Source organism: Leptopilina heterotoma, unplaced genomic scaffold (genome assembly GCF_015476425.1).
Source record: "Leptopilina heterotoma isolate Lh14 unplaced genomic scaffold, ASM1547642v1 Lhet_17, whole genome shotgun sequence".
Classification (NCBI taxonomy): Eukaryota; Metazoa; Arthropoda; class Insecta; order Hymenoptera; family Figitidae; genus Leptopilina; species Leptopilina heterotoma.
The window spans coordinates 1,235,758-1,258,394 of NW_025110886.1; the positions used below are offsets into that span (position 1 = coordinate 1,235,758).

The 22,637-nt window shown below is 25.8% G+C and overlaps 1 long non-coding RNA gene across 1 annotated transcript; it reads left to right on the forward strand.

Annotated features, from left to right (window-relative positions):
• Positions 1-20,356: 20,356 nt before the first annotated feature.
• On the forward strand, positions 20,357-22,406 carry LOC122499644. The gene is made up of 3 exons (XR_006301354.1): positions 20,357-20,646; positions 20,765-20,936; positions 21,737-22,406. It is a non-coding gene; the product is annotated as an uncharacterized LOC122499644 (long non-coding RNA).
• Positions 22,407-22,637: the final 231 nt, after the last annotated feature.

Sequence of the window (22,637 nt, forward strand, 5' to 3'; positions counted from 1 at the left end):
TTTCCCCTATATTTACGCAAACCTGTTAACGTTTTGTATATTTTTTTCAAAAAAAAAATAAATAAATAAATAAGGAAAAAACAACAAATAAAAACAAAGTCAGTTACAGTTATCAAAACAAGGTATAAATCTACAAATTATTTTCATAAATATTTAAAAAAAGGTAATTTTGTGGATATTTTGTTTAAATAATAATTTTAAACTTGTTTTAACAGGTCTTTAACTATTCAAAACAAATTTAAACTTGTTTTGATAGGTCTTTAACTATTAAGAACAAATTTAAATTAGTTTTAATAGGAAACAGGTTTTAATAGGTATAAAACTATTAAAAACAATTTAAACTTGTTTTAATAGGTCTTCAACTATTAAGAAAAATTTAAAACTTGTTTCAATTGGTCTTCAACAATTGAGAAAAATTTTAAACTTGTTTTAATAGGTCTTAAACTATTCAAAACAATTTCAAACATGTTATAAATGGTCTTTAACAATTAAGAACAATTTCAAACATGTTTTAATAGGTTTTAAACCATTTAAAAATAATTCATTTCTTTAGTATAGGTCTTAAATTATTAGAAACACTTTTAAACTTGTTTGCGTAGGTCTGAAACTATAAAAATCAATTTAATACTTGCTTTAATAGGCCTCTATCTATTAAAAACAATATTAAACATGTTTTTGCTGGTCTCCAACAATTAAAAACAATTTTAAACATGTTTTTGTTGGTCTCAAACAATTAAAAACAATTTTAAATCTTTTTTAGTAGGTCTCAAACTATTGAAAATAATGCAAAACGTTTTTAACATTTGTCAAACTACTAATAAAAATTTTAAACTTCTTTAGTAGGTATTTAACTATTAAGAACGATTTTTTTCTTTAGTAGGTCTTAAACTATTAGAAACAGTTTCAAACTTGTTTTAGTAGGTCTGAAACTATCGGAAACAATTTCATACTTATTTTAAACGACTTTATCTATTAAAAGCAATTTTAAACTTGTTTGAATAGGTCTCAAGCTATTTAAAATAATGCAAAATATGTTCAAAACTATTAAAAACAATTTCAAACATGTTTTAAAAGGTCTTTAACTATTAAAAACAATTTTAAACTTGTTTTAATAGGTTCGAAACTATTAATAACTATTTTAAACTGTTTTTTAAAACTGTTTCAAATTGGTTTAAACCAGTCCCAGTATTACTTGGTTCCAAACCGTTTAAAACTGGTTTAAACCAGTTACAGTATTACTTGGTTCCAAACTGTTTAAAACTGTTTTAAACCAGTTCCAGTTCTCTACTTGGTTCCAAACTATTTAAAACTGGTTTAAACCAGTTTTAGCCTGTTTCAATCGGTTGGAAACAGTTTTAAACCTATTAATCAATTGCAATGTATTAAAAATAGTTTTACACTAATTTTAAAGTGGTTCTAAATTATAAATGTTTTATAAAATCAAAATCGGTTTAAAACCTGTTTCCTACCATTTAAAACAGGCAGGAACTGATTTAAACCAGTTTCAAACAGTTTGGAACCAAATAAAACAAGTTTAGTCTAAAAAAAACCGTTTAAAACTGGTATAAACCAGTCCCTAGTTTTTATCTATTAAAAACAATTTAAAACTTGTTTTAATAGGTCTCAAGCTATTAAAAATAATGTGAAATAGGTTTACAACTATTAAGAACAATTGCAAACATGTTTTAAATGGTGTTAAACTATTAAAAACAATTTTAAACTTGTTTTAATTGGTTCGAAACTATTAAAAACCATTTTGAACTTGTTTTGAAAGGTCCCAAACTATTAGAAAAAATTTTAAACTTATTCTAATATGTCTTTATCTTAAAAACAATTTTAAACCTGTTTTTCCTGGTCTCAAACTATGTATCTATTATATATAGGTAAATCTATAAATTATTTTTATAAATAATGAAAAAAAAATTAATTTTTTCGAGATTTTGTTTAAATACATATTTTTAGAAAAATAAAATATGATTGACAAAAAGAAAAATGGAACAAAATGACACTGGAGGAAGAAAGCAAATAATAACCAAACAGTAGAGAGTCAAAAGAAGGAAAATAATTGGAAGATTCTCCACTGAGGTGGGGGGGAGGTGAGGAGGGAGGGGAATATTCTCGAAACGAGCGTACAAACTTGAAGCTCACTGGAAACTTATATAATAAGGCAATTTGTTACTCAAAGTGTGTAGCGAAAAGAAAGCAAAAAAAAAAAAAAAAAAAAAAAAAAAAAGACAGAAAAAAGAAAAGAAAGAAAGAAAACAAAAAAAAAATCGCGAAATTGTTGGCAAATACTTCCGGGTATAAATCCATAGACTGGAACACAATCAGAAGCTGTTTAAAGGCGCGTCGTCATTGTTGTTGTTGTTGTTGTCCCGTTTTCCTTTCGGTCAGTTTCGACGATCGTAAAAATCAATGTTGCTCATTGAAAGTCGAATGTGTTACCAAAGGGTTGTTGCTTGCATTTTACTATGTTAAGAGAATAACAAGAAGAAGAAGAAGTGTATGGGAACCGAAAAAGAAAAAAAAAGACATTCAGCGTTACGCTCGCGGGTCACGAGGCATTCTCAAATCATTAAAAATGGATGAGTTTCCATCCCCATGACGCTCTTAAGTCATAAGAATTATTATACGTCTCGATTTTCTGCTGCGCTACGCATGCCGATTTTCCGCCCTACCGATTTTTCATTTTTTTTCCTATTTTCGCTCTTACCTATGATATTGGGAAAAATGTTAATATATACACACAAAGACTGGGATTTTACGATTTCTCAAGAGTTGGGGTGGTTGTAATTTTTATTTTTTTTCTTATTTTCTGTTTTCGACATAGTTCGATGCGCATGAACACACGCGACAATTGCCCCTTCGCGTTTTCTTTGGGCAATGATCATCTCGCGGCGGTACACGATCGGAAACATTTACAATGCATTTTTAAGGGGATGTCTTATGAATCATAAAGAGATGGTTGGATTTTCGCATTGGAAATGTGAATTCTCTTCTTTCTCTCTCTCTGTCTCTCTCTATTTCATTCTCTTTTATTCTCCGTTTTTTTTATTCTGATTCTTTCATTCTCTGCTTTTTTTATTCTTCAATTTTTTTAATTCCTTTTTTTATTTTCACTCATTTTCACTTTATTTCTTTCAGTTAAAAATGGAATTAAGGGAGAAAAAATATAAAAATGAAATTAAGGTAGAAAAAGAAAAAATAAAAAAAAAATAAGAAGAAAAAATAAAAGGGAGAAAAAATTTTGTAATCACTTCTAAATTATTTTAAACAGTTTTAAAACTCTTTTAAACGGTTCAAAACCGGCTGTAAACGGTCCTAAAGCGTGTAAAATACTTTTGAACCAGTATTTGTTGATCCCAAACCAATTCAAACAACTTCAAACCTGTTATAGTTGGTTCCAAATCACTAAAACTGTTTTGAACCTGTTTCAAATAGTTCTAAACTTTTAATTAGTTTTAAACATGTTAAAGTTGGTTCTAATCTTTTGAAAATAGTTGAAAATAGTCGGAAATAGTTCAAAATAGTTCAAAATAGTTCAAAATAGTTTTAATACCTTTAAAACTATTAAAACATAGTTTTAAACTTGTTTCAATTGATTCTGAACTGTTCAAAAAAGTCTTAAACCTATTTTAATCGACTTAAAAATTAAAACGATTAAAAATTGTCACAAATGTATTTGAAGTGATTCGAAACTATTAAGAATAGTTTCAAACCAGTTAAACCCGTTTTGAACATGTTACAGTTAGTGCTAAACCACTAAAGCACTATTGAACCTGTTTTAAATAGTTCTAAACTTTTAATAATATTGTCAAACTTGTTTTAAACGGTCACAAAAAATTTAAAACAGTTTTAAACTTGTTTTACTTGGTCGAAAATAGTCTGACAGTTTTAAAACCTCTTTAAGTAGATTTAAATCTAATTAAAACAATTTTAAACTAGTTTTAAACAGTTTTAAACAATTAGTAATAATTTTTAAACGTGTTTTACTCGATTTTAAGCTATTAAAAGCAATTTTAAACCTTTTTTTAATTGCTTTCAAACTATTAAAAACAGCTTTTAACTTGTTTTAATCAATTTGGAACTATTTAAAAAATGTCTAAAAACTTGTTTTGATCGATTTAAAAATTAAAATGTTGAGAATTGTCTCAAATCTATTTGAAGTGATACGAAACTATTAAGAATTGGTTCAAACCAGTTCAAAATGGTCCTGAAGTGTGTAAAACAATTTTAAACTAGTTTTCGTTGATCCCAAACCAGTTGAAACAACTTCAAACCTGTTACAGTTGGTTTTAAATCACTGAAACTGTTTTGAACCTGTTTTAAATGTATTAGAGATGGTTCTAAACCTGTGAAAATAGTTTTAAACCTGTTTTAAATAGATTCATTTACAACAATTTTAAATTTTAAAAAAATTTTAATTCTTCAACAAATTTTAATGGGTTTGTAACTATTTAAAAATTGTTCCAAACACCTTTAAACTGTTTTGAACATGTTTTAAATAGTTATAAACTGTTAATTACAGTTTTGAACGTGTTATAACTGGTTCTGAAAAACAGATAAAAAAGATTAAAAAACAGATTAAGAAACAGATTTAAAGTTTTAATAATATTTTCAAACTTGTTTTATAGGGTACCAAAACAGTTAAAACAGTTTTGAACTTGTTTTATTTGGTCTCAAATGCTCTGACAGTTTTATAATCGGTTTAAGTAGATTTAAAACTATTTAAAACAATTTTAAACCAGTTTTAAATAGTTCACGACAGTTAGTAACAATTTAAAACGTATTTAACGCAATTTTAAACTATTAAAAATTGTTTTAATCGCTTTCAAACTATTTAAAACAGCTTTATACTTGTTACAATCAGTGCCAAACTGTTTAAAAAAAGTCTTAAAACTTTTTTATTCGATTTATAAATTATAACTGTTAAAAATTTTTTGAATTGATACGAAACTTTTAAGAATAGTTTGAAACCAGTTTTAATTAATTTCAAGCTGTTAATAAAAGTTTCAAACCTTTTTTAGTTGGTACCAAACCTTTAAAAACAGTTTTGAACCTGTTTTAATTAATCTAAAATAGGTTGTCATTTACCAAATTTTTTTTAAATTAGTTCCAAATCATTCAAAATAGTTTTAAATTAGATTTAAAGAGTTCTAAACTTTTAGTAATAGTTTCAAACCTTTGTTATTCAGTCCCAAAACATTTAAAACGGTTCAAAACTTGTTTTATTTGGTCGCAAAATGATCTGACTGCCAGAAATAGTTATAAACATTTTTTTAATCGTTTTCAAACACTTTTTAATTGGTACCAGGTTCAAAACCTTATGGGACTAATCCCATCTATAGAGTGAAATAGGTTCAAACCTATTTTAATCGGTTCGTAACTATTAAAAACAATGTAAAACCCCTTCTAGTCAGTTCAAATCTGTTTGAAACAGTTTAAAAATCTATTTTTAATGGTTTGAAAACTTTTTATTGACGGTTCCTATAATAAATACTTTCGAACCTGTTTTATTAGATCCTTAAGTATTTTATACACTTTTAAACCTGTTTTAATTGGTCCTAATATGTTTGAATCAGTTTTGAATCAGTTTTGAATCATTTTAAATCGATTTTAAAATGTTAGTTAAACAGTTCTAAATATGTTTTAATTGATTTCAATATCTTTTTTTCAATTTGTAACTATACATACTATAATTTATCAAAGTGATACTTTGAAAATCATATTTCAAAAAAAAAAATTGAAAATTATTCAATTTCAATAATAAAAATTTGTTAGATTAAAAAATTTTCATTCAAAATTGAGTATTAAAATCATTTTTCAACATTTTCTTAATAGTTTATTATTCATTTAAACTGATGATGTAATAAGGCTTTTAAGTATATTGCGAGAAGGGTGGTATGGTGGGGGAGGGGGGGGTGGATTTTCAAGAATAGAAAAGAACAAGAGAGAGAGAGAGAGAGAGAAAGGTAAAAATACAAAAGTATGACTAAAGAAAAAGAAAAGTAGAAGCGAAAGAAAGAGAGAAAGAGAGAAAGAGAGAAAGAGAGAAGGAGAGGGAGGAAAACAAGATGCGAAAAGAAGAAAACAACGAATCTTCCTTCGGGCGGTGCAGCTTCTCCAACACAGTACACTCTCTCATCTCATTTCTACTCTTCCTTCTATTCTCTCTCTCTCTCTCTCTTTCTCTCTTTACTTTTTCCCTCTTAGACTCTCGCAAAATCTTATTCTCCCGTCTTGTCAGCCCCTCTTTTCATGTTAAAGGTATATATACACCAAGGGCCCGCGAACACTTAACTTCGACGCTCTTTTACCCGGAATGGTCCAGAGGGATGGGAGATTTTAATCTTCCAAAGAGTTCGCCACACGTACGCGAAAAAAAGCTCTCTCTCTCTCTTTTTATATATAGATATATTAAATGTGCTCAATCGCATTTCATAAGCCCAAATAATAGCTCACAAAAAAAAAAATGTTTTTTTTTGTTTTGTTTACAGACTTTTTAAATGATTACATTCATCGTTTTTGTTGGAAAATTTATAAAATAAAATTTTATACAAAATTATTCAAAAGCATCAATATAACTTCTTTTTTAAATAAATATTTCATTATTATTATTTTTCCATAAGAATTAAGATTTTCTAAAATTTCAAATTCTTTTTGAAATTAAATAACTTTAAAAACATTTTGTTATAAAAATGAAGAAAACGATCGATTTCTTCATTTTTTATAATAATTAAAGATGTTCGAGAGATAAAATAATTATTTTATATTATATTATATAATTATTTTCATATTTAATTATCTAAAATTTTGACTAAAATTCATTTTTAAATCAATTTTTATTGGAAAATTCTACGAGAATACAATTTTATTATTTAAATACGAAAGTAAATTATTTATTGAATAATTGAATTTTTTCTTGAAATTTAATTCTTATAAAGAATTTTATTAACAAATTTTTAAATAACTAAATACTTTTGACGAATTTTAATAAAAAAAATTAAGAATTATTACATTTTTCAAGGAATTCGATTGAAATTGTTAAAATAATTGAAATTCTGCGATGAGTTTTATTTATTTATGAATATAATTGAATTATTGAGAAGAAACTTATAAAAAATTGGTAAATAATTGAATTCCTGGGAAATTTTGATTATTTACGAAAAGAATTGAATTCTTAAGAAGATTTTTACAAAAAGATTTTTAAATAATTGAATTCTGTTTGAAAATATTATGAATATAGTAGATATTGAAAATCATGGAATTGCGAAAAGCTTTTAAAAATAATCGAAATTTTACAAAGAATTCTATTAAAATTTTTGAGAATAATTGAATGTCTGTGTGAATTCTTGAGAACGATTTTATTTGAATTTTTTAAAATAATTGAATTACTAGGAAAAAATTTATTACTTTTAAAAATAATTGAATTCTTGTGATGAATATTGTTATTTATGAAAATAATTGAATTTTGCAAAGAATTTTATTAAAATGCCTTAAAATAATTGAATTTTCGGTAATAATTTTGTTATTTATCTTTAATAATTGAATTCTTTCGAACAATTATTTATGTATATAATTGAATTCTTGAGAAGAATTTTATTAAAATCTAAAAGAATAATTGAATAATTTCAAAAAACTTTAATTAAAATTGTATTTGAAATAATTGATTTCTTTCGAATTATTTTTAAAAAATATTTGAAAACAATTAAATTTCTGTAAAAAATTCTAATATTTTTGTAAAAAATTGAATTCTTCAAAAGAATATGAAAAAAACATTTTTTTAAATAATTGATTTTTTTGAGGAATTGAAATTAAATTCTTAAGAATAATTACATTTTTCTAGAAATTCCTGTAAAATTGTATTAAAAATAATTGAAATCCTGCAATGATTTTTATTATTTTTACAGATAATTGAAATTTTAAAGATAATTTTATCAAAATTTTCAAAAATAATTGAATTCTCGTGATGAATATTCTTATTTATGAAAATAATTGAATTTTGCAAAAAATTTTATTAAAATGAATCAAAATAATTGAATTTTGTGTAATAATTTTGTTATTTATCTTTAATATATGAATTTTGTTGAACAATTATTTATGTAAATAATTCAATTCTTGGGAAGAATTTTTTTAAAATCTAAAAAAATAATTAAATTATTTTAAAAAACTTTAATTAAAACTGTATTTGAAATAATTGATTTCAGTCGAATAATTTTTTTAAAAATATTTGAAAATAATTGCATTTCTGTGAAAATTTCTAATATTTTTGTAAATAATTGAATTCTTCCGGAGAATTTAAAGAAAACATTTTTCTTTTAATAATTGATTTTTTCGAGGAATTGAAATTAAAAATTTTTAAGAATAATTACATTTTTTTTATCAATTCCTCTAAAATTGTTATTAAAAATAAATAAATAATTGAAATTCTCCGATGATTTTTATTATTTCTGCAAATAATTAAATTATCGCGAAGAAACTTATAAAAAATTTGAATTCCTGTGAAATTTTTATTATTTATGAAAATAATTAAATGTTAACGTACAATTTTATTAAAATTGTTTTTAAATAATTGAATTCTTTTGTGTTCTTTCATTAAAATAGTAAATATTTGAAAATCATTGAAATGAGGAAATTTTTTGACAATAATTGAAATTTTGACAAGAATTTTATTAAAATTTTCGAAAATAATTGAATTTTGAATAATTTTTTTTTTTATAAAGATAATTGTGATTTTGTCGAGATTTTTTTTTTGTAAATTTTGAACATAATTGAATTTTGTGATAAGAATTTTATTACTTTTGAAAATAATTGAATTTCTGCAATTGCGTAACTTCTTCAAAATTCGATTTTTTTAGTGTTTTCAACTAAAATTCTTCGATAAATCCATTTTTTAATAATTAATTAAATATATAATGACAAAGACTAATTTTAGAAGATTTTGAATTATTAAAAATTTTTCAAAAATCTAAGTTCATTAAAATTTCTATAATTAAATTCATTCAACATTGAAATTTTCGAAAATTTCAAATTGAAACCGTTTGAAGTTAATTTATTTATAAAACTTATAAACGCAACTCTTTTAAAATTGAATTAATTTTGAAATATTTAAGTAAAATTATTCATTAAATAATTTATTTATTTTATGATAGTTGTTCAAGATTTAATGTTATATTTAAAGAGAAATTTTTGTCAGAACTTGAAGAAATTGAAGGTTTTGTTTTAGAATTCGTGTTAATTTTATAGTTTTTATAATTTTTTTTATAACTTTTTAAGAAATGTTTTTCGGAAATTGAAAAAATGGAAGCTTTTGTATTAGAATTCATGGATGGTGTAATTTTATAGTTTTTATAATTTTTTTATAACTTTTTATGAAATGTTTTGTCAAAAATTGAAAAAAATAGGTTTTTTTATTAGAATTCGTGGTAATTTTATAGTTTATGAGTCAAACCAAAAAAGACCCAAAAATTCTGAATTTTCTTATGAATTCTGAAAATTTAATTTTTTTCCGTACTTTTAATAAAAATTCCTGACTTTTCCCTGAATACCCTGCGTCATAATATATGATTATTATAGTTATGATAATATTAAAACTATATTCAAATTCATATTTTATTTTTATCAAAATAGGTTTGAATTAAAAATTTCTACGATTTATTTTTTTTAAAATTATTAATTTTAATTTAAAATTTTATTTCAAAAATTCTGTAAAAAGTTAGCGAGTTATTTTTTAGGGGAATTTTACTTCTTATTTAGCCATAGTTATTATTAATTTGTGAACAATTTAATGTAACATTTATTCAATAAAAGAATTTTAATGTCTGTATTGAATCACTTAGAATTGATAATGAATTCGAGATTTTATCAATATATCTATATATTTGATTTAGAAATATGTCAGATTACTTTCAATTGGATTAAATAAGAGAACGATATTATTGAAGTAAGAGCTAAAGAATCCATTCAGAGAGAAGAAGGAGGAGAGAATGAGAATGAAGGAGCGAGAGAATTGCCTCACTCTGTGAATGATTTATTTTTGAGTGATGTCGAACGTCCCGTGGAGATGATTACCGATGAACGGTAGTCGAATGCTCGAATGATCGAGAGGTCCAAGATAATCGTGTCAGCTTCACGATTTCATATGATAGGTCGTTGGTATGCGATGCAGTTTTGAAAGTTTCTCAAGTGCTGCTGCGCTGCTGGATATGCTATGTGGAATGATTTCGATGAGACTTGCTTGCTGTTACTGTATTGCTCCACGTACACGTTCCTTGAGGCTAACAACTGGTTGTTGCATCGCGCCCAAACATTTCGACATTTTACTTTTCAAACAATCTGGTCATCGACATAAGTATCAAAACTGATCCCCATCTCGTCTCTTTTCTTCTCAATTCCATAATAATAAAAAAAAAAAAATATCCACGAAGAATGAGTCGAAAAAAAGAGGTCAAAACTTCTCATTTTTCCCTGAAACTTATACTCTTGTTTCTTAAATAGAAAAAAAATCAATTTCTACTAGTTTTAATTAATATCACTCTAAGAGTCACAATTTTTAACCCAAATGACTTTTTTTTCTAAATCTTCGTCTATATTATTTTATAGAATTTTCGAGCTCGATTTTTGAAGTTTTGTTTTTAAAACATTTTTCTAACAATAAGTGTGACATGATATGAAGAAAGGGACCAAAGAAGGAAACGAACCTTTTAAACCTGTTCCAATTGGTTACAAACTGTTTCAAACAGTTTTAAACTAGTTTTCAACGGTTCTAAATGGTACAAAATATATTGAAACGTGTATTTTAATTTTTAACTCTGTAAAACTTACTACAACTGGTTAAGAACTTTCCCGAATCAAATTCTAATTTGTCAAGACTTGTCATATTTGCTATAAAACTAGTTTGTACAGGTTCTGAATGGTAAAAACAAGTTTTAACGTATTATAACTTATAAGCATTAACGTATTATCAAGCTTTGTAAAACTTGTTATAACCATTGTAAAACGATTCGAAAAGTAATAAAAACTTAGCAAAAATATATTTTTGTTTTTGAACTTGTTTGTATCGGTTATAATTGTTCCTAAACTTTAAAAACTTTAAAAACCTTATTAAAATTTATGTTAAAACTTATTCTTCTTTTGTTAAACTTTTGTTACAAGCGCTTCCAAAAGTAATAGTAACGTATTAGAAACTTATTCTAACTGTCTAAAATTTGTTCTAATCGGCTCATTATCGTCGCAAAATAAATTCTAACATGTCAAAAGTTGTCATTTTTGTTTCTAAACTTGTTTTTATAGGATCTATATAGTCCTAAACAGTTTTTTTTTACTTATTTCTTTTATAATCGGCTCATGACCGTAATAAAAAAAACTAGCTGATAAGTTTTCTGTTTTATTTCCAAAACTTGTTCGAATATGTTCTAAACGGTCCACAACAAGTTTGAACGTATTAAAATTATCAAAAAATTGTTACAACAGTTGTAAAACACGGTTTCCAAACTGTGAAAATGGTTTACGTTGTAAACGGTTAACAAAAACTTGACATTTTTGCTTTCAAACTTGTTTGTACAGGTTCTAGTTGGTTCTAAATAGGTTTTAACTTATTCTAACTTTGTTAAACTTGTTACGATCGGTTCATGACCGACAGAAAAAAATTCTACAATTGTCAAAATTTTACAGCTTTGTTTCCAAACTTGTTTGAATGGGTTTTAAATGGTTCAAAATAGGTTTGAACAGGTTTGAGTAGGTTTTAAATGTTCCAAAACAGGTTTGAACGTATTATAATTTTGTAAAACTTGTTATGATAGTTGTAAAACATTGTTACAAAACTTTAGAAAAGGTTTACGTTGTAAACGGTTAGCAACAACGTGTTTTTTTCCTTTTAAACTTGTTCGCATAGGTTCTAGTTGGTTCTAAACAGGTTTTAACTTATTCTAACATTGTTAAACTTATTACAAGCGGTTCATAACAACTGTAAAATCAATTCGGATTTTTAACAATTTTCCTTCACTTCCAAACTTGTTTGCATAGATTTTAAATAGTCCAAAACATGTTTGAAAATGTTTCAGCTTATTAAAATTGTTCCAAAGTTAATAGTAAACTACAAAAAACTTATTGTTTTGCTTTCTAACTTGTTTGAACAAGTTCTATATGGTCCTAAACCGATTAAATCTTATTCTGAGTTTGTTACACTTGTTACAATCTATTCACGACTTTGGGAAAAATTTTTAGCTTCACAAATCTTTCAGATTTGTTTTCAAACTTGTTTGAATTGGTTTTAAGTGGTTCAAAATAGGTTTAAACAGGTTTGTATAGGTTATAAATGTTCCTAAACAGGTTTGAAGGTATTATTATTTTGTAAAACTTGCTATAATCTTTGTGAAACACGATTTTAAAACTTTAGAAATGCTTTGCGTTGTAAACGGTTAGCAACAACTTGTTTTTTTCCTTTCAAACTTTTTCGTATAGGTTCTAATTGGTCCTGAACGGATTGAAACTTATTCTAACTTTGTTAAACTTGTTATACGCGGTTTAAATAGTCGTAAAATAAATTTTAGCTTGTCAAAAGTTTTCAATTTATGTTTCTAAACTTGTTTTAATGTTTTCTAAATTGTCCATCGCAGGTTTAAACAGATTCGTATAGGTTCTGAATGGTCGAAAACAAGTTTAAACAGGTTCATATTGGTTTTAAATGGTCCAAAACTGATTTAAACAAGTTCGTATTGGTTCAAAAAGGTTCAAACAGGTTTGCATTGGTTTTAAATGATCCATAACAGGTTCAAACAGGTTTGTATTGGTTTTAAATGGTCCAAAACAGGTTCAAACCGGATAGTATTTGTCCTAAATGGTTCGTATTGGTTCAAAAAGGTTCAAACAGGTTTTTAATGGTTTTAAATTGTCCAAAACAGGTTCAAACCGGTTAGTATTGGTTTTAAATAGTCCAAAACGGGTTTAAACATGTTTGTATTGGTTCTAAATGGTTCAGAACAGGTTTAAATTTATTGGACCTTTATAAAACTTGTTGTAAACGGTTTAAAACGTCCTCAAAACAACTTCTAACGAAATAAGAAATATATTAAAAATATTATTTATGTAAATAGTATTATTTTTATATGAAATTGCTATCTAGCGGTTTTGAAACGTAAATACATATATATTTAAGTCTCAGAACCATTAGATAGCAATTCATATTATGTATTATATAATTTAATATAATGTATACGTTTTATATATAATAACCATTCATAATTACTATATGGAAGACCATTAAAATAAAATACTGGATGTCAATTATTTTTTTTTTTTGTCATCCTTAAGGAGAATCATTATAAGAATTGTTTAGATTGAAAGAAACAAGTAAAATGATTGTGAAAATGATGAAGTAGAAAAAAAAAAATGATAACCTTGGCACGCGTTGTAAGGTGTGTACGCTAGCCGTTAAATTGCTTCAAAGTAGCAGGCGCATCATCAATGTCAGAGTCTTGCCTCAAGGCTTTTGGAGAAACTCTTGGAACGTTCATATACGTACATATATACAAATATAAAGAAGTATATTGTATCTAGCAAGTGTGCAAATGGAGAATTCATTTTCAATACTCGAAAGAGAGATAGTGGAGAGGAGCTGTTTTAGTGTATGTGTAAAGAAATGTATGCGTATATTGACTACTGGAGAGCGCGGTAGCCGTGCCCGTGAGAGATGGGATTGCGCGATAGGCCGCGTGTCGAAAATAGAAATATAATCTGATAGGCTCATTGTGCCTCGAGCCACACGGTACTATCTGGCACTACCACCGACGAATCACCTTCCGTAGCAGCTTCTTTTCTCTCTTTCTCTCTCTTTCTCTCTCTTTTTTACTCTCAAAGAACACAACCTTATTCTTTTTCTTCTTCTTCTTCCATCTCGCGAATATAAACCGATTCACAATTTCATTTATTTTTCCCTTCCACCTAAGAAATTAACTCTGAGCTCTGTGATAACGATCGAATCAACTTTTGTCAGACATATTTTTTTCATTCAATCACAAAAGTCAATGTATATCCTTCATACATTATTATACTATAGAAAAAGAGAAATTCAGTATAGAAAACAAAAAAAAAAATAAAAATTACGATGCTGGTCGAGATAAATCTTTGTCTCTTGAAATAATTAATTAAATTTACCCTTCATATCAATTAAAACCAAAATACAAAAATAAACCTACAGGATGAAAATTAATCAACTTATAAATATTCTTTTCAGAAACGTACATCGCAGTTAGAAAATACGTGCGCTTAATAAAATTATAACAGATAAAAATAGTTCTGAACAGGTTCGAACAAGTTTAAATCGTTTTAAATCAATCAAAAATACGTTGCATTGTACAATTATATGTACATACTGGCGCAAAACAATTTTTAACAAATTTAGAACAATTTTAAAAATAAATGTAACCTGTACGAAACTGTTTAATACAAAATTATAAAAGATTAAAGTAGTTTCAAACAGTTTACAACAAGTTTAAATTAGTTAAATAAAAGTAAATAATATTGCAACGTGTTACAAAACTAGTTCAAACTGATACAAAACTAATTCGAACTGATGCAAAAATAATTATAATTAATTTAAAACAGTTCCAAAACGAATTCAAATCTGTAAACAAAAATTGTTTTAAATAAAATTATGACAAATTAAAGTAGTTTCAAATAGCTTTGAATAAGTTTGAATCAGTTCTTATTAGACAAAAATAAATAATATTGCAACAGAAAAAAAACTAGAAAAATCTTTTTAAATTTGTTTAAAATGTGTCGAAAAGAAAAAAACCGTTCGAAACTTGTTCAAAATAGTTTTAAACTAGAAAAAACCATTTTAAACTTGTTTAAAAAGTGTTACAAACAAGAAAAACCATTTCAAACTTGTTTAAAATTGTTTCATACTAAAACAAAATTGCTTTAAACTAGAAAAAACCACATTAAACTTGTTAACAAATGTTTCGAACTCAAGAAAACCGTTTCAAACTCGTTTAAAATTGTTTGAATCTAGAAAAAACCACATTAAACTTGTTTACAAGTATTTCAAACTCAAAAAAACCGTTTCAAACTTGTTTAAAATTGTTTGAAACTAGAAAAAACCACTTTAAATTTGTTTACAAATGTTTCAAACTCAAAAAAACCGTTTCAAACTCGTTTAAAATTGTTTGAAACTAGAAAAAACCACTTTAAGTTTGTTTAATAGTGTTGCAAACTAGAAAAACCATTTTAAACTTGTTGAAAATTGTTTTATACTAAACAAAACTGTTTTTAACTTGTTTAATAGTGTTACAAAATAGAATAACCGTTTTAAACATGTTTACAATTGTTTTAATCTAAAAAAAACTGTTTTAAACTTGTTTAAAAATGTTTCAAACTAAAAAAAACTGTTTTAAATTTGTTTAAAAGTGTTTCAAACAAGAAAAGAAGGTTTCAAACTTGTTAAAAATCGCTTCAAACTAGAAAAACCGTTCTTAACCTGTTGGAAATTGTTTGAATCTAAAAAAACTGTTTTAACTTGGTTATAATTGTTTCAAACTAGAAAAAATTGTTTTAAACATGTTTAAGAGTATTTCAATGTTTCAGAGTATTTTAAACATAAAAAAACCGTTTTAAACTTGTTTAATAGTGTTTCAAACCATAGAAATCCATTTTAAACCGGTTTAAAATTGCTTCCATCTAGAAAAAATCGTTTTGAACTTGTTTATAATTTTATCAAACCAGCAAAACTGTTTTAAACTTGTTCGAAATAGTTTCAAAGTAGAAAACCTTTTTAAACTTATTCGAAATTGTTTCAAACCAGAAAACACTTTTTAAATTTGTTTAAAAGTATTTCAAAAAGAAAAGGCCGTTCATATCTTGTTTAAAATCATTTTAAACTCGTTTAAAATTGTTTGAAACTAGAAAAAACCGTTTTAAACTTGTTTAATAGTGTTTCAAACTAGAAAAACTGTTTAAACTTGTTTAAAATTGTTTCATACTAAAAGAAAACTGTTTTAAACTATCAAGAACCATTTTAAACTTGTTTACAAGTGTTTCAATCCGAAAAAACCGTTTTAAATTTGTTTAAAAGTGTTTCAAAAAGAAAAGACTGTTCAAAACATGTTCAAAATCGTTTCAAACTCAAAATATCGTTTTAAACTCGTTTTAAATTGTTTCAAACTAAAAAAAAAACCATTTTAAACTTGTTTACAAGTGTTTCAAACCAGAAAAACCGTTTTAAATTTGATTAAAATGTGACAAAAAGAAAAGACTGCTCAAAACATGTTCAAAATCGTTTCAAACTCGAAATATCGTTTTAAACTCGTTTTAAATTGTTTCAAACTAAAAAAACCATTTTAAACTTGTTTACAAGTGTTTCAAACCAGAAAACCCGTTTTAAATTTGATTAAAATGTGACAAAAAGAAAAGACCGTTCGAAACTTGTTCAAAATACTTTTAAACTAGAAAAAACCATTTTAAACTTGTTTAACAGTGTTACAAACAAGAAAAATCGTTTCAAACATGTTTAAAATTGTTTCATACTAAACAAATCTGTTTTAAACTAGAAAAACCATTTTAAACTTGTTTAATAGGGTTTTAAACTAGAAAAACCGTTTTTATCGAAGTGAAAGTAAGCACGAAATTAGGTACGTAAAAAAATTGCACGTATTATTTGGTTACTGCGAAAGTGTAAGGAAAAAAAGTTTATTTTTTTTAATTTTGAAGTTATATATATTTCTTATGCGGAGGAAGAGACAAATTCTGTTCCAGTGTAGATAAAATGTTTCCGTTTGTTGATTTCGCAAAGGGTCACTTTCGAGTTCTGACCTATAATATATAGGTATGAAATGGGAAATTGTCGAGAGAAAGATGTATGCGGACCGGAAAGGTTACCATAGCCGGAAGCCATTAGAATCCCTCTAATTTCTTTACGATTCCCAATGCCATTGGTCACGCTCCTACTAGCACTGCGGACAATGTTTTATATATCATCAAAATCGATTCGTTTTGCCTACTTTATTATATATATATATATCTCAATGTATATCCTAAGATTTCTTTTTTGCAATTTACTGCGTTTTTGAAGCAATTTTAAACAGAATTATTATAGGTTTAAAACAGTTTGAAACAAGTTAAAAATAGTAAAAAAAAGTTCAAAACAGTTTCAAACACTTTTAAAAAATTTAGAACTTTTTTAGTTTAAAACATTTTTAAACAAGTTTAAAACAGTTTTTTAAAAACAGTTTTTTAGTATGAAACATGTTAAACAAGTTTAAAACTGGTTTTCTATAGTTTGAAACACTATTAAAAAGTTTAAAACGGTTTTTTCTAGTTTCGAACAATTTTAAACAAGTCCAAAACTGCTTTTCTATTTTCAAACAATTTTGAACATGTTTTGTACAGGCTTTTGTTTTTGAAACACTTTTAAACAAGTTCAAAATGGGTTTTTCAGGATTAAAACAGTTTTTTTATAGTATGCAACAATTTTAAACAAGTTTAAAACGGTTTTTCTAGTTTGAAACACTGTTAAACAAGTTTAAAATGGTTTTTTCTAGTTTCAAACAATTTTAAACTGGTTTGAATCGGTTTTTTCAGATTTGTAATACTTTTAAACGTGCGATTTTATTTACGTAATTTTCCTTCATTTTCATGGACATTTTCACTTTGACATTATATTTTCACTATTAATTTCACTTTCATTTTCAACGGACATTGTAGTTTTTCCTCTTTCATTTGTTTAAGAAGACAAAAAAATTTTTTGGATACCTAATTTTTTTTACTATGGAAAATAACTCAGTTTTTACAAAATTTCCAAATAATATGTATTCTTTTTCAGTATGTTTGTATTTTTTTTTTTTTTTTTTTTTTTTTTTTTTTTGACGTGATACGAGAAGTCAAAGTTGCATAGTGAATGGTTGGTTGAATATATGGTTGTTTCACGAATGGAGAACTGAAAATCGTTGGTGTGTAACGTAATTGTTTTTGACGCGGTAATTTTACAGTGTCATGAATACACCTCCAAACGTCTGTCCATTCGCTCATGGAACCCCGGGCCACAAAAGCCGCGAAGAGAGCGCATCGTCGTCGTCGTCATCATCGTTGTCGTGATAACCACTTGCTTTTCCTTCTCATCGCAGAAAAAAAAATTCCCTCTCTCTCTTTCTACTTTCTCACTGCTCACGCTTTTCTTACTTGACAGCCCCACCAATCAGGGTCCATCAACACAAGATAGACGCCGGTTGTCTGTCATGATTCTTGTGTATACACCGCATACATCGAAAGTTTTCTTGCCTTTAGCACACTTTTAATATTACATTCACAAACACAGTCTTACAATGAAGGGTGCAATCTCAATACATAGTAATTTATATTCTTTCTTAATTACACTTATAACTTTAGTAGGAGATAAAAAAAATTTTCAAAGAAAAGAAAATAAGGAGAAATCGGTATAGCAATTTAAAAAAAATTTTGTTTAAATTAAAAAAATTTTATTTAAATTGAAAAAATTTTTTTAAATTTAAGTTAATGATACAATTTACAAAGTAGAACGTGAAAAGATAAAATATTCGTGTTAAAAAACTTTGAAAATAAGTTTAAAACATTGGTGCGTACTTAGCGCGCGGTTACAATAGAGACAAACACACTCATTGGTTATAAGTTTGCTTCTTGAATGTGTCTCTTTGCTTCTTAATTCCATTATGTGCAGTAATAATGATAATAATATCGTATATGGCAAGCAGGCACTGCTAATGTCGTCACGTTAGGTAGTTATAGTCATCCGGTTCCATAATAAAAGGGTCGGTATGTGGAGGAAGCCCTTCAACGTAAATGTCAACCCTTGCCGTAAAAGCGAGTATAGTTTTGCTGTAATAAAAGCATCCACATTTTCCCCCCACATGCGAGAAATTTTATTAAGGAGATCCCAAAAAGTGAGGTTATTATTTTACAAACAACGAAAATATAATGATACTCATACACTTGATATTGAATATATATTTCTTGTGGGGAAAAATTAGTGAAATAAAAATTGAATATACATAATGATACGAAATATTAAAGACAATGAATTTGATGCCATTACATTGCCACAATATTGCCATTATATAACTACAATAATGTTATAATATGGACATTATATTGCCATTCTATTTCCATAATATTGTCCTAATATTGCCAATATTTTGCCATAATATTGTACTAATATTGCCATTACATATACACAATAATGTCCTAATATTGACAATATATTGCCATAATATTGTCCTATTATTGTCTTTGTATTGCCATTATATTGTCCTAATAGTTCCATTATATTGTTTTAATGTTGCCTTTATATTGCCATTTTATTGACATATAATATTGTTTTTATATTGCCATTATATTGTCCTTATATTGTCCTAATAGTGCCATTATATTGTCCGAAGATTGACATTATATTGCCATTATATTGTTCTAATGTTTCCTTTATATTGCCATAATATTGTCCGAATAGTGCCATTATATTGTCCTAATATTGTCTTTATATTGCAATTATATTGTCCTAAAAGTGCTATTATATTGTTCTAATAATGACATTATATTAACTTAATATTGCCCTAATATTGTCCTAATATTGCCATTACTTTGCCCTAATATTGTAGTAATATTGCCATTACATATATATAATTATGTCCTAATATTGCCATAATATTGTCCTAATATTGTCTTTATATTGCTATTATTACGTTCTAATATTGCAATAATATTGTCTTTATATTGCCATTATATTGTCCTAATAGTAAAATAATATTGTCCTAAAATTGTCTTTATATTGTCCTAATATTGTCCTAATAGTGCCATTATATTGTCCTAATATTGCCATTATATTGTCCTTATATTGTCCTAATAGTGCCATTATATTGTCCGAAGATTGACATTATATTGCCATTATATTGTTCTAATGTTTCCTTTATATTGCCATAATATTGTCCGAATAGTGCCATTATATTGTCCTAATATTGTCTTTATATTGCAATTATATTGTCCTAAAAGTGCTATTATATTGTTCTAATAATGACATTATATTAACTTAATATTGCCCTAATATTGTCCTAATATTGCCATTACTTTGCCCTAATATTGTAGTAATATTGCCATTACATATATATAATTATGTCCTAATATTGCCATAATATTGTCCTAATATTGTCTTTATATTGCTATTATTTCGTTCTAATATTGCAATAATATTGTCTTTATATTGCCATTATATTGTCCTAATAGTAAAATAATATTGTCCTAAAATTGTCTTTATATTGTCCTAATATTGTCCTAATAGTGCCATTATACAAGGTGATCTGAAAATCGTATTCAAAATTGTAGAATTAGATTCAGAAAAAAATTCTAAGACAGCACTTTTTCTTTTTTTTATGAAATTCTAAATAGTTTTAAAATAAATTCAAATTAAATGGATTGAAAAGTCACGATAAATGTAAAGCATTTGAACACCATTTTTGTTATGCGGCAAACTTCTCTATAAAAAAAGTAAACAGAAGGAGTGGCTGTCTTTTCTTCTGCCGTGCAAAACTTAAGTGACATTTTAAACTTGTGTTTACGTTACATTATTTTATTATAATTATTACAATTATTCCCGTGCACCCTGCCACGCGGAGCAGTACATTACGGGTTTGTTATATAATAATAATAAAAATTACATTTATCAATAATGTAAACAATAAACTATGAAGTTTATCAAAATAAAAGAATAATTGCATCTTGCATAATATTCTGATTATATTTATAGAGGCAGTTCAAACAGACAAAAATAAAAATCAATATGTTTTGTCTTGTCCAGTGGGTTTCTAAAAAATCTATAAGTGTTGTTGGAAAGGAGCAAATTGTAAAAAAGAATCAAAATTTGGCGACTGTGGTTTGGTACGGGAAAACGTATAAAGCAAAAATAATTGCTTCTAACGGTTTGTGATAAATATTTTTTCAATATTTTCTTTAATTTTTTAAATTAATTATCTAAAAATATTATATGATAATCAATGAAATAATTTTCCTCACAAAATTTAAAACACAAAAAAACCTTTTATTATAAAATGTTTTGTTTAAAGTATTTAGAAATTTTTAATGTCTTTTGACATTTTCCACGACTATTTTTGTAGATATTTGCGAATTTCTACATTACCAACAAAAAAAAATTGTATTTTAAAATTCTACTTTTTTTCTAGAATCTTTAAAAATTTTCCCATATTTTTTAGGTTATTTATCATTCTTGGTTTCTGTATTAGAACCTTAAAAAGTCAGTAAAATTATCAACTTAAAAAAAAATGCATAAACAAAATTTTTCTTTTTAAGCTCTTTATCACTCGGAATTGAATTTAAATAAATTAATTTCTTCTCACGATGAGTAGTATTTTCAATACGTTTGCAATTATATATTTTTCTTTTTATTTTACAAAATCTTCGTTTTGTAGTTCAGTCTCGCTGAAATCGCTTAATATAAATTAAGCGATTTCAGCAAAACTCGTCTAAGTCATTTTCGTCCTGTCCAGACCCGTCTGTCTTCTATGAAACTCGTGGACCTATAAATATTCCACAATGGTAGAGGCGACACTGTTTTGGGGGGCCCAAAAATGCATTGAAATATAACAGTTTACACAAGAGAAAATAATTAAATAATTAAAAAATAATATTACATTTAAATAATTAATTTTTAATAAGATGTAGTCAATTTAAAAAATGTAGTGCATTTATATTACTTTTTCAGAAAACATGGAGACTTTCTTCGCTTCGAATATCAATAAAATCGTAAAACCGAGAATTGACTTATAAATTAATAAAATAAAATGAAAAAAATTGTAGACGTAACAGAAGGAAAACGAATCTTGTCAGAAAAAATCGAAATGTGTAAAAGAAGACAATTATTGAAGAAGGAGAGAAAGAAGAAGTTAATAATAAGATTATATAGTTTTTAAATTTTATTTTTGAAATAAATTGAATATATTTTGGAAAATTTAATGAATAAAAAATAATAAAATAAAGATGAATACATAAAAAAATACAAATAAGATTTTTAACAGTTAAGAACAACATTTAACTCTCGCTGATTGAATGGCTTAAAGCCTCGTGGGTTTTATGTGTAAAAAGTGATACTTTATTTGCCTAAAACAGGTGTAAAAATGAAAAACTTTTTTCTTGTCCAAAGAGTAAAACAATATATATATAGAGGATGACGCTGACTCTGACGTTAACGATGAGATTGTCGCTGTTGCTGAACGATTTTGAAATTTTTGCATCAGAATTTATTCTCCAATTTTTTTCTTCTTTACCAGAAGGTATTAAGTCACTGTTGCTGCTCTGCAATTTTATTACGACAGATTTCATTTTGTTTTCCTTAATTTTCTTATAGAATTTTAACTTTTTTCTATTTTATTTTGTTTTCCTTAATTTTCTTATAGAATTTTAATTTTTTTATATTTATGACACAAGAATTGTGACGTGCAATAATAAAATATTAATATAATAAAATAGCAAGCTTTCAAAATAAAAATTTTTAGTGTTTATAAACTTTATAACTGTATTATAAAGATTTTAAAAAAATATATTTTTAATGAAAAAGTCACTTTTAAAGATATAAAGAAAAGATTAATTTAAAAAATTTCTGACTA